Here is a 10,000-nt window from a genome sequence, read left to right as displayed (position 1 = left end):
GCTAAAAATACAGGTTAGCAGACTATGGTTTCGATCCATCGACCTCTGGGTTATGGGCCCAGCACGCTTCCGCTGCGCCACTCTGCTTCCAACCACCCAAGATTGGACCCACAAACCCTGACTTAGGAGTACAGTATCTTATCCATTAGGCAACTGGGGCACTGTGTTCTCAGTGTGACCTATACGAACTGATAGAAGAGGTAAAAACATATATAATGGCAGGCACTGACAAATGCCCATGAAATTACGAATTTTTTATTTTTGTTCGTACTCCATTGCTAAAAAAACAGGTTAGCAGAGGATGGTTTCGATCCATCGACCTCTGGGTTATGGGCCCAGCACGCTTCCGCTGCGCCACTCTGCTTCCAACCACCCAAGTTTGGACCCACAAACCCTGACTTAGGAGTACAGTATCTTATCCATTAGGCAACTGGGGCACTTTGTTCTCAGTGTGACCTATACGAACTGATAGAAGAGGTAAAAAAATATATAATGGCAGACACTGACAAATGCCCATGAAATTACGAATTTTTTATTTTTGTTCATACTCCATTGCTAAAAAAATATGTTAGCAGAGGATGGTTTCGATCCATCGACCTCTGGGTTATGGGCCCAGCACGCTTCCGCTGCGCCACTCTGCTTCCAACCACCCAAGATTAAACCCACAATCCCTGGTTTAGGAGTACAGTATCTTATCCATTAGGCCACTGGGGCACTGTGTTCTCAGTGTGACCTATACGAACTGATAGAAGAGGTAAAAAAATATATAATGGCAGGCACTGACAAATGCCCATGAAATTACGAATGTTTTATTTTTGTTCATACTCCATTGCTAAAAAAACATGTTAGCAGAGAATGGTTTCGATCCATCGACCTCTTGGTTATGGGCCCAGCACGCTTCCGCTGCGCCACTCTGCTTCCAACCACCCCAGATGGGACTTGAACCCACAAACCCTGGCTTAGGAGGCCAGTGCCTTATCGAGTAGGCCACTGGGGCACTGTGTTCTCAGTAAGACCTATACGAACTGATAGAAGAGGTAAAAAAATATATAATGGCAGGCACTGACAAATGCCCATGAAATTACGATTTTTTTTATTTTTGTTCGTACTCCATTGCTAAAAAAAACAGGTTAGCAGAGGATGGTTTCGATCCATCGACCTCTGGGTTATGGGCCCAGCACGCTTCCGCTGCGCCACTCTGCTTCCAACCACCCAAGATTGAACCCACAATCCCTGGCTTAGGAGTACAGTATCTCATCCATTAGGCCACTGGGGCACTGTGTTCTCAGTGTGACCTATACGAACTGATAGAAGAGGTAAAAAAATATATAATGGCAGGCACTGACAAATGCCCATGAAATTACGAATGTTTTATTTTTGTTCATACTCCATTGCTAAAAAAACATGTTAGCAGAGGATGGTTTCGATCCATCGACCTCTGGGTTATGGGCCCAGCACGCTTCCGCTGCGCCACTCTGCTTCCAACCATCCCAGATGGGACCCACAAACCCTGACTTAGGAGTACAGTATCTTATCCATTAGGCAACTGGGGCACTGTGTTCTCAGTGTGACCTATACGAACTGATAGAAGAGGTAAAAAAATATATAATGGCATGCACTGACAAATGCCCATGAAATTACGAATTTTTTATTTTTGTTCGTACTCCATTGCTAAAAAAACAGGTTAGCAGATGATGGTTTCGATCCATCAACCTCTGGGTTATGGGCCAAGCACGCTTCCGCTGCGCCACTCTGCTTCCAACCACCCAAGATTGGACCCACAAACCCTGACTTAGGAGTACAGTATCTTATCCATTAGGCCACTGGGGCACTGTGTTATCAGTATGACCTATATGAACTGATAGAAGAGGTAAAAACATATATAATGGCAGGCACTGACAAATGCCCATGAAATTACGAATTTTTTATTTTTGTTCGTACTCCATTGCTAAAAAAACAGGTTAGCAGAGGATGGTTTCGATCCATCGACCTCTGGGTTATGGGCCCAGCACGCTTCCGCTGCGCCACTCTGCTTCCAACCACCCAAGATTGGACCCACAAACCCTGACTTAGGAGTACAGTATCTTATCCATTAGGCAACTGGGGCACTTTGTTCTCAGTGTGACCTATACGAACTGATAGAAGAGGTAAAAAAATATATAATGGCAGACACTGACAAATGCCCATGAAATTACGAATGTTTTATTTTTGTTCATACTCCATTGCTAAAAAAACATGTTAGCAGAGGATGGTTTCGATCCATCGACCTCTGGGTTATGGGCCCAGCACGCTTCCGCTGCGCCACTCTGCTTCCAACCACCCCAGATGGGACCCACAAACCCTGACTTAGGAGTACAGTATCTTATCCATTAGGCAACTGGGGCACTGTGTTCTCAGTGTGACCTATACGAACTGATAGAAGAGGTAAAAAAATATATAATGGCATGCACTGACAAATGCCCATGAAATTACGAATTTTTTATTTTTGTTCGTACTCCATTGCTAAAAAAACAGGTTAGCAGATGGTGGTTTCGATCCATCAACCTCTGGGTTATGGGCCAAGCACGCTTCCGCTGCGCCACTCTGCTTCCAACCACCCAAGATTGGACCCACAAACCCTGACTTAGGAGTACAGTATCTTATCCATTAGGCCACTGGGGCACTGTGTTATCAGTATGACCTATATGAACTGATAGAAGAGGTAAAAACATATATAATGGCAGGCACTGACAAATGCCCATGAAATTACGAATTTTTTATTTTTGTTCGTACTCCATTGCTAAAAAAACAGGTTAGCAGAGGATGGTTTCGATCCATCGACCTCTGGGTTATGGGCCCAGCACGCTTCCGCTGCGCCACTCTGCTTCCAACCACCCAAGATTGGACCCACAAACCCTGACTTAGGAGTACAGTATCTTATCCATTAGGCAACTGGGGCACTTTGTTCTCAGTGTGACCTATACGAACTGATAGAAGAGGTAAAAAAATATATAATGGCAGACACTGACAAATGCCCATGAAATTACGAATTTTTTATTTTTGTTCATACTCCATTGCTAAAAAAATATGTTAGCAGAGGATGGTTTCGATCCATCGACCTCTGGGTTATGGGCCCAGCACGCTTCCGCTGCGCCACTCTGCTTCCAACCACCCCAGATGGGACTTGAACCCACAATCCCTGGCTTAGGAGGCCAGTGCCTTATCCATTAGGCCACTGGGGCACTGTGTTCTCAGTATGACTTATACGAACTGATAGAAGAGGTAAAAAAATATGTAATGGCAGGCACTGACAAATGCCCATGAAATTACGATTTTTTTTAATTTTTGTTCGTACTCCATTGCTAAAAAAAACAGGTTAGCAGAGGATGGTTTCGATCCATCGACCTCTGGGTTATGGGCCCAGCACGCTTCCGCTGCGCCACTCTGCTTCCAACCACCCAAGAATAAACCCACAATCCCTGGTTTAGGAGTACAGTATCTTATCCATTAGGCCACTGGGGCACTGTGTTCTCAGTGTGACCTATACGAACTGATAGAAGAGGTAAAAAAATATATAATGGCAGGCACTGACAAATGCCCATGAAATTACGAATGTTTTATTTTTGTTCATACTCCATTGCTAAAAAAACATGTTAGCAGAGGATGGTTTCGATCCATCGACCTCTTGGTTATGGGCCCAGCACGCTTCCGCTGCGCCACTCTGCTTCCAACCACCCCAGATGGGACTTGAACCCACAAACCCTGGCTTAGGAGGCCAGTGCCTTATCGAGTAGGCCACTGGGGCACTGTGTTCTCAGTAAGACCTATACGAACTGATAGAAGAGGTAAAAAAATATATAATGGCAGGCACTGACAAATGCCCATGAAATTACGATTTTTTTTATTTTTGTTCGTACTCCATTGCTAAAAAAAACAGGTTAGCAGAGGATGGTTTCGATCCATCGACCTCTGGGTTATGGGCCCAGCACGCTTCCGCTGCGCCACTCTGCTTCCAAACACCCAAGATTGAACCCACAATCCCTGGCTTAGGAGTACAGTATCTCATCCATTAGGCCACTGGGGCACTGTGTTCTCAGTGTGACCTATACGAACTGATAGAAGAGGTAAAAAAATATATAATGGCAGGCACTGACAAATGCCCATGAAATTACGAATGTTTTATTTTTGTTCATACTCCATTGCTAAAAAAACATGTTAGCAGAGGATGGTTTCGATCCATCGACCTCTGGGTTAGGGGCCAAGCACGCTTCCGCTGCGCCACTCTGCTTCCAACCACCCCAGATGGGACTTGAACCCACAAACCCTGGCTTAGGTGGCCAGTGCCTTATCGAGTAGGCCACTGGGGCACTGTGTTCTCAGTGTGACCTATACGAACTGATAGAAGAGGTAAAAAAATATATAATGGCAGGCACTGACAAATATCCATGAAATTACGATTTTTTTTATTTTTGTTCGTACTCCATTGCTAAAAAAAACAGGTTAGCAGAGGATGGTTTCGATCCATCGACCTCTGGGTTATGGGCCCTGCACGCTTCCGCTGCGCCACTCTGCTTCCAACCACCCCAGGTGGGACTTGAACCCACAATCCCTGGCTTAGGAGGCCAGTGCCTTATCAATTAGAACACTGGGACACTGTGTTCTCAGTATGACCTATACGAACTGATAGAAGAGGTAAAAAAATATATAATGGCAGGCACTGACAAATGCCCATGAAATTACGAATTTTTTATTTTTGTTCGTACTCCATTGCTAAAAAAACAGGTTAGCAGATGATGGTTTCGATCCATCGACCTCTGGGTTATGGGCCCAGCACGCTTCCGCTGCGCCACTCTGCTTCCAACCACCCCAGATGGGACCCACAAACCCTGACTTAGGAGTACAGTATCTTATCCATTAGGCCACTGGGGCACTGTGTTATCAGTATGACCTATATGAACTGATAGAAGAGGTAAAAACATATATAATGGCAGGCACTGACAAATGCCCATGAAATTACGAATTTTTTATTTTTGTTCGTACTCCATTGCTAAAAAAACAGGTTAGCAGAGGATGGCTTCGATCCATCGACCTCTGGGTTATGGGCCCAGCACGCTTCCGCTGCGCCACTCTGCTTCCAACCACCCAAGATTGGACCCACAAAACCTGTCTTAGGAGTACAGTATCTTATCCATTAGGCAACTGGGGCACTTTGTTCTCAGTGTGACCTATACGAACTGATAGAAGAGGTAAAAAAATATATAATGGTAGACACTGACAAATGCCCATGAAATTACGAATTTTTTATTTTTGTTCATACTCCATTGCTAAAAAAACATGTTAGCAGAGGATGGTTTCGATCCATCGACCTCTGGGTTAGGGGCCAAGCACGCTTCCGCTGCGCCACTCTGCTTCCAACCACCCCAGATGGGACTTGAACCCACAAACCCTGGCTTAGGTGGCCAGTGCCTTATCGAGTAGGCCACTGGGGCACTGTGTTCTCAGTGTGACCTATACGAACTGATAGAAGAGGTAAAAAAATATATAATGGCAGGCACTGACAAATATCCATGAAATTACGATTTTTTTTATTTTTGTTCGTACTCCATTGCTAAAAAAAACAGGTTAGCAGAGGATGGTTTCGATCCATCGACCTCTGGGTTATGGGCCCTGCACGCTTCCGCTGCGCCACTCTGCTTCCAACCACCCCAGGTGGGACTTGAACCCACAATCCCTGGCTTAGGAGGCCAGTGCCTTATCAATTAGGCCACTGGGACACTGTGTTCTCAGTATGACCTATACGAACTGATAGAAGAGGTAAAAAAATATATAATGGCAGGCACTGACAAATGCCCATGAAATTACGAATTTTTTATTTTTGTTCGTACTCCATTGCTAAAAAAACAGGTTAGCAGATGATGGTTTCGATCCATCGACCTCTGGGTTATGGGCCCAGCACGCTTCCGCTGCGCCACTCTGCTTCCAACCACCCCAGATGGGACCCACAAACCCTGACTTAGGAGTACAGTATCTTATCCATTAGGCCACTGGGGCACTGTGTTATCAGTATGACCTATATGAACTGATAGAAGAGGTAAAAACATATATAATGGCAGGCACTGACAAATGCCCATGAAATTACGAATTTTTTATTTTTGTTCGTACTCCATTGCTAAAAAAACAGGTTAGCAGAGGATGGCTTCGATCCATCGACCTCTGGGTTATGGGCCCAGCACGCTTCCGCTGCGCCACTCTGCTTCCAACCACCCAAGATTGGACCCACAAAACCTGTCTTAGGAGTACAGTATCTTATCCATTAGGCAACTGGGGCACTTTGTTCTCAGTGTGACCTATACGAACTGATAGAAGAGGTAAAAAAATATATAATGGTAGACACTGACAAATGCCCATGAAATTACGAATTTTTTATTTTTGTTCATACTCCATTGCTAAAAAAATATGTTAGCAGAGGATGGTTTCGGTCCATCGACCTCTGGGTTATGGGCCTAGCACGCTTCCTCTTCGCCACTCTGCTTCCAACCAGCCCAGATGGGACTTGAACCCACAATCCCTGGCTTAGGAGGCCAGTGCCTTATCCATTAGGCCACTGGGGCACTGTGTTATCAATATGACCTATATGAACTGATAGAAGAGATAAAAACATATATAATGGCAGGCACTGACAAATGCCCATGAAATTACGAATTTTTTATTTTTGTTCGTACTCCATTGCTAAAAAAACAGGTTAGCAGACTATGGTTTCGATCCATCGACCTCTGGGTTATGGGCCCAGCACGCTTCCGCTGCGCCACTCTGCTTCCAACCACCCAAGATTGGACCCACAAACCCTGACTTAGGAGTACAGTATCTTATCCATTAGGCAACTGGGGCACTGTGTTCTCAGTGTGACCTATACGAACTGATAGAAGAGGTAAAAAAATATATAATGGCAGGCACTGACAAATGCCCATGAAATTACGAATTTTTTATTTTTGTTCGTACTCCATTGCTAAAAAAACAGGTTAGCAGATGATGGTTTCGATCCATCGACCTCTGGGTTATGGGCCAAGCACGCTTCCGCTGCGCCACTCTGCTTCCAACCACCCAAGATTGGACCCACAAACCCTGACTTAGGAGTACAGTATCTTATCCATTAGGCCACTGGGGCACTGTGTTATCAGTATGACCTATATGAACTGATAGAAGAGGTAAAAACATATATAATGGCAGGCACTGACAAATGCCCATGAAATTACGAATTTTTTATTTTTGTTCGTACTCCATTGCTAAAAAAACAGGTTAGCAGAGGATGGTGTCGATCCATCGACCTCTGGGTTATGGGCCAAGCACGCTTCCGCTGCGCCACTCTGCTTCCAACCACCCAAGATTGGACCCACAAACCCTGACTTAGGAGTACAGTATCTTATCCATTAGGCAACTGGGGCACTTTGTTCTCAGTGTGACCTATACGAACTGATAGAAGAGGTAAAAAAATATATAATGGCAGACACTGACAAATGCCCATGAAATTACGAATTTTTTATTTTTGTTCATACTCCATTGCTAAAAAAACATGTTAGCAGAGGATGGTTTCGATCCATCGACCTCTTGGTTATGGGCCCAGCACGCTTCCGCTGCGCCACTCTGCTTCCAACCACCCCAGATGGGACTTGAACCCACAAACCCTGGCTTAGGAGGCCAGTGCCTTATCGAGTAGGCCACTGGGGCACTGTGTTCTTAGTAAGACCTATACGAACTGATAGAAGAGGTAAAAAAATATATAATGGCAGGCACTGACAAATGCCCATGAAATTACGATTTTTTTTATTTTTGTTCGTACTCCATTGCTAAAAAAAACAGGTTAGCAGAGGATGGTTTCGATCATTCGACCTCTAGGTTATGGGCCCAGCACGCTTCCGCTGCGCCACTCTGCTTCCAACCACCCAAGATTGAACCCACAATCCCTGGCTTAGGAGTACAGTATCTCATCCATTAGGCCACTGGGGCACTGTGTTCTCAGTGTGACCTATACGAACTGATAGAAGAGGTAAAAAAATATATAATGGCAGGCACTGACAAATGCCCATGAAATTACGAATGTTTTATTTTTGTTCATACTCCATTGCTAAAAAAACATGTTAGCAGAGGATGGTTTCGATCCATCGACCTCTTGGTTATGGGCCCAGCACGCTTCCGCTGCGCCACTCTGCTTCCAACCACCCCAGATGGGACTTGAACCCACAAACCCTGGCTTAGGAGGCCAGTGCCTTATCGAGTAGGCCACTGGGGCACTGTGTTCTCAGTAAGACCTATACGAACTGATAGAAGAGGTAAAAAAATATATAATGGCAGGCACTGACAAATGCCCATGAAATTACGATTTTTTTTATTTTTGTTCGTACTCCATTGCTAAAAAAAACAGGTTAGCAGAGGATGGTTTCGATCATTCGACCTCTAGGTTATGGGCCCAGCACGCTTCCGCTGCGCCACTCTGCTTCCAACCACCCAAGATTGAACCCACAATCCCTGGCTTAGGAGTACAGTATCTCATCCATTAGGCCACTGGGGCACTGTGTTCTCAGTGTGACCTATACGAACTGATAGAAGAGGTAAAAAAATATATAATGGCAGGCACTGACAAATGCCCATGAAATTACGAATGTTTTATTTTTGTTCATACTCCATTGCTAAAAAAACATGTTAGCAGAGGATGGTTTCGATCCATCGACCTCTTGGTTAGGGGCCAAGCACGCTTCCGCTGCGCCACTCTGCTTCCAACCACCCCAGATGGGACTTGAACCCACAAACCCTGGCTTAGGTGGCCAGTGCCTTATCGAGTAGGCCACTGGGGCACTGTGTTCTCAGTGTGACCTATACGAACTGATAGAAGAGGTAAAAAAATATATAATGGCAGGCACTGACAAATGCCCATGAAATTACGATTTTTTTTATTTTTGTTCGTACTCCATTGCTAAAAAAAACAGGTTAGCAGAGGATGGTTTCGATCCATCGACCTCTGGGTTATGGGCCCTGCACGCTTCCGCTGCGCCACTCTGCTTCCAACCACCCCAGGTGGGACTTGAACCCACAATCCCTGGCTTAGGAGGCCAGTGCCTTATCAATTAGGCCACTGGGACACTGTGTTCTCAGTATGACCTATACGAACTGATAGAAGAGGTAAAAAAATATATAATGGCAGGCACTGACAAATGCCCATGAAATTACGAATTTTTTATTTTTGTTCGTACTCCATTGCTAAAAAAACAGGTTAGCAGATGATGGTTTCGATCCATCGACCTCTGGGTTATGGGCCCAGCACGCTTCCGCTGCGCCACTCTGCTTCCAACCACCCCAGATGGGACCCACAAACCCTGACTTAGGAGTACAGTATCTTATCCATTAGGCCACTGGGGCACTGTGTTATCAGTATGACCTATATGAACTGATAGAAGAGGTAAAAACATATATAATGGCAGGCACTGACAAATGCCCATGAAATTACGAATTTATTATTTTTGTTCGTACTCCATTGCTAAAAAAACAGGTTAGCAGAGGATGGTTTCGATCCATCGACCTCTGGGTTATGGGCCCAGCACGCTTCCGCTGCGCCACTCTGCTTCCAACCACCCAAGATTGGACCCACAAAACCTGTCTTAGGAGTACAGTATCTTATCCATTAGGCAACTGGGGCACTTTGTTCTCAGTGTGACCTATACGAACTGATAGAAGAGGTAAAAAAATATATAATGGTAGACACTGACAAATGCCCATGAAATTACGAATTTTTTATTTTTGTTCATACTCCATTGCTAAAAAAATATGTTAGCAGAGGATGGTTTCGGTCCATCGACCTCTGGGTTATGGGCCTAGCACGCTTCCTCTTCGCCACTCTGCTTCCAACCAGCCCAGATGGGACTTGAACCCACAATCCCTGGCTTAGGAGGCCAGTGCCTTATCCATTAGGCCACTGGGGCACTGTGTTATCAATATGACCTATATGAACTGATAGAAGAGATAAAAACAT

The 10,000-nt window shown here is 44.9% G+C and overlaps 3 non-coding genes across 3 annotated transcripts; all 3 read right to left on the bottom strand.

Moving 5' to 3' along the window:
* Positions 1-3,148: 3,148 nt before the first annotated feature.
* trnar-ccu (transfer RNA arginine (anticodon CCU)) lies at positions 3,149-3,221 on the bottom strand. Its single transcript has one exon. It is a non-coding gene; the product is annotated as a tRNA-Arg (tRNA).
* A 2,459-nt stretch (positions 3,222-5,680) lies between these two features.
* trnar-ccu (transfer RNA arginine (anticodon CCU)) lies at positions 5,681-5,753 on the bottom strand. Its single transcript has one exon. It is a non-coding gene; the product is annotated as a tRNA-Arg (tRNA).
* A 3,287-nt stretch (positions 5,754-9,040) lies between these two features.
* Positions 9,041-9,113, bottom strand: trnar-ccu (transfer RNA arginine (anticodon CCU)). Its single transcript has one exon. It is a non-coding gene; the product is annotated as a tRNA-Arg (tRNA).
* Between the last annotated feature and the right edge of the window lie 887 nt (positions 9,114-10,000).

The sequence above is a fragment of the Salvelinus fontinalis genome, unplaced genomic scaffold (genome assembly GCF_029448725.1).
Source record: "Salvelinus fontinalis isolate EN_2023a unplaced genomic scaffold, ASM2944872v1 scaffold_1370, whole genome shotgun sequence".
NCBI lineage: Eukaryota > Metazoa > Chordata > Actinopteri > Salmoniformes > Salmonidae > Salvelinus > Salvelinus fontinalis.
The sequence above is the reverse complement of the archived record's forward strand: the minus strand, read 5'-3'. Positions and strand labels throughout refer to the sequence as shown.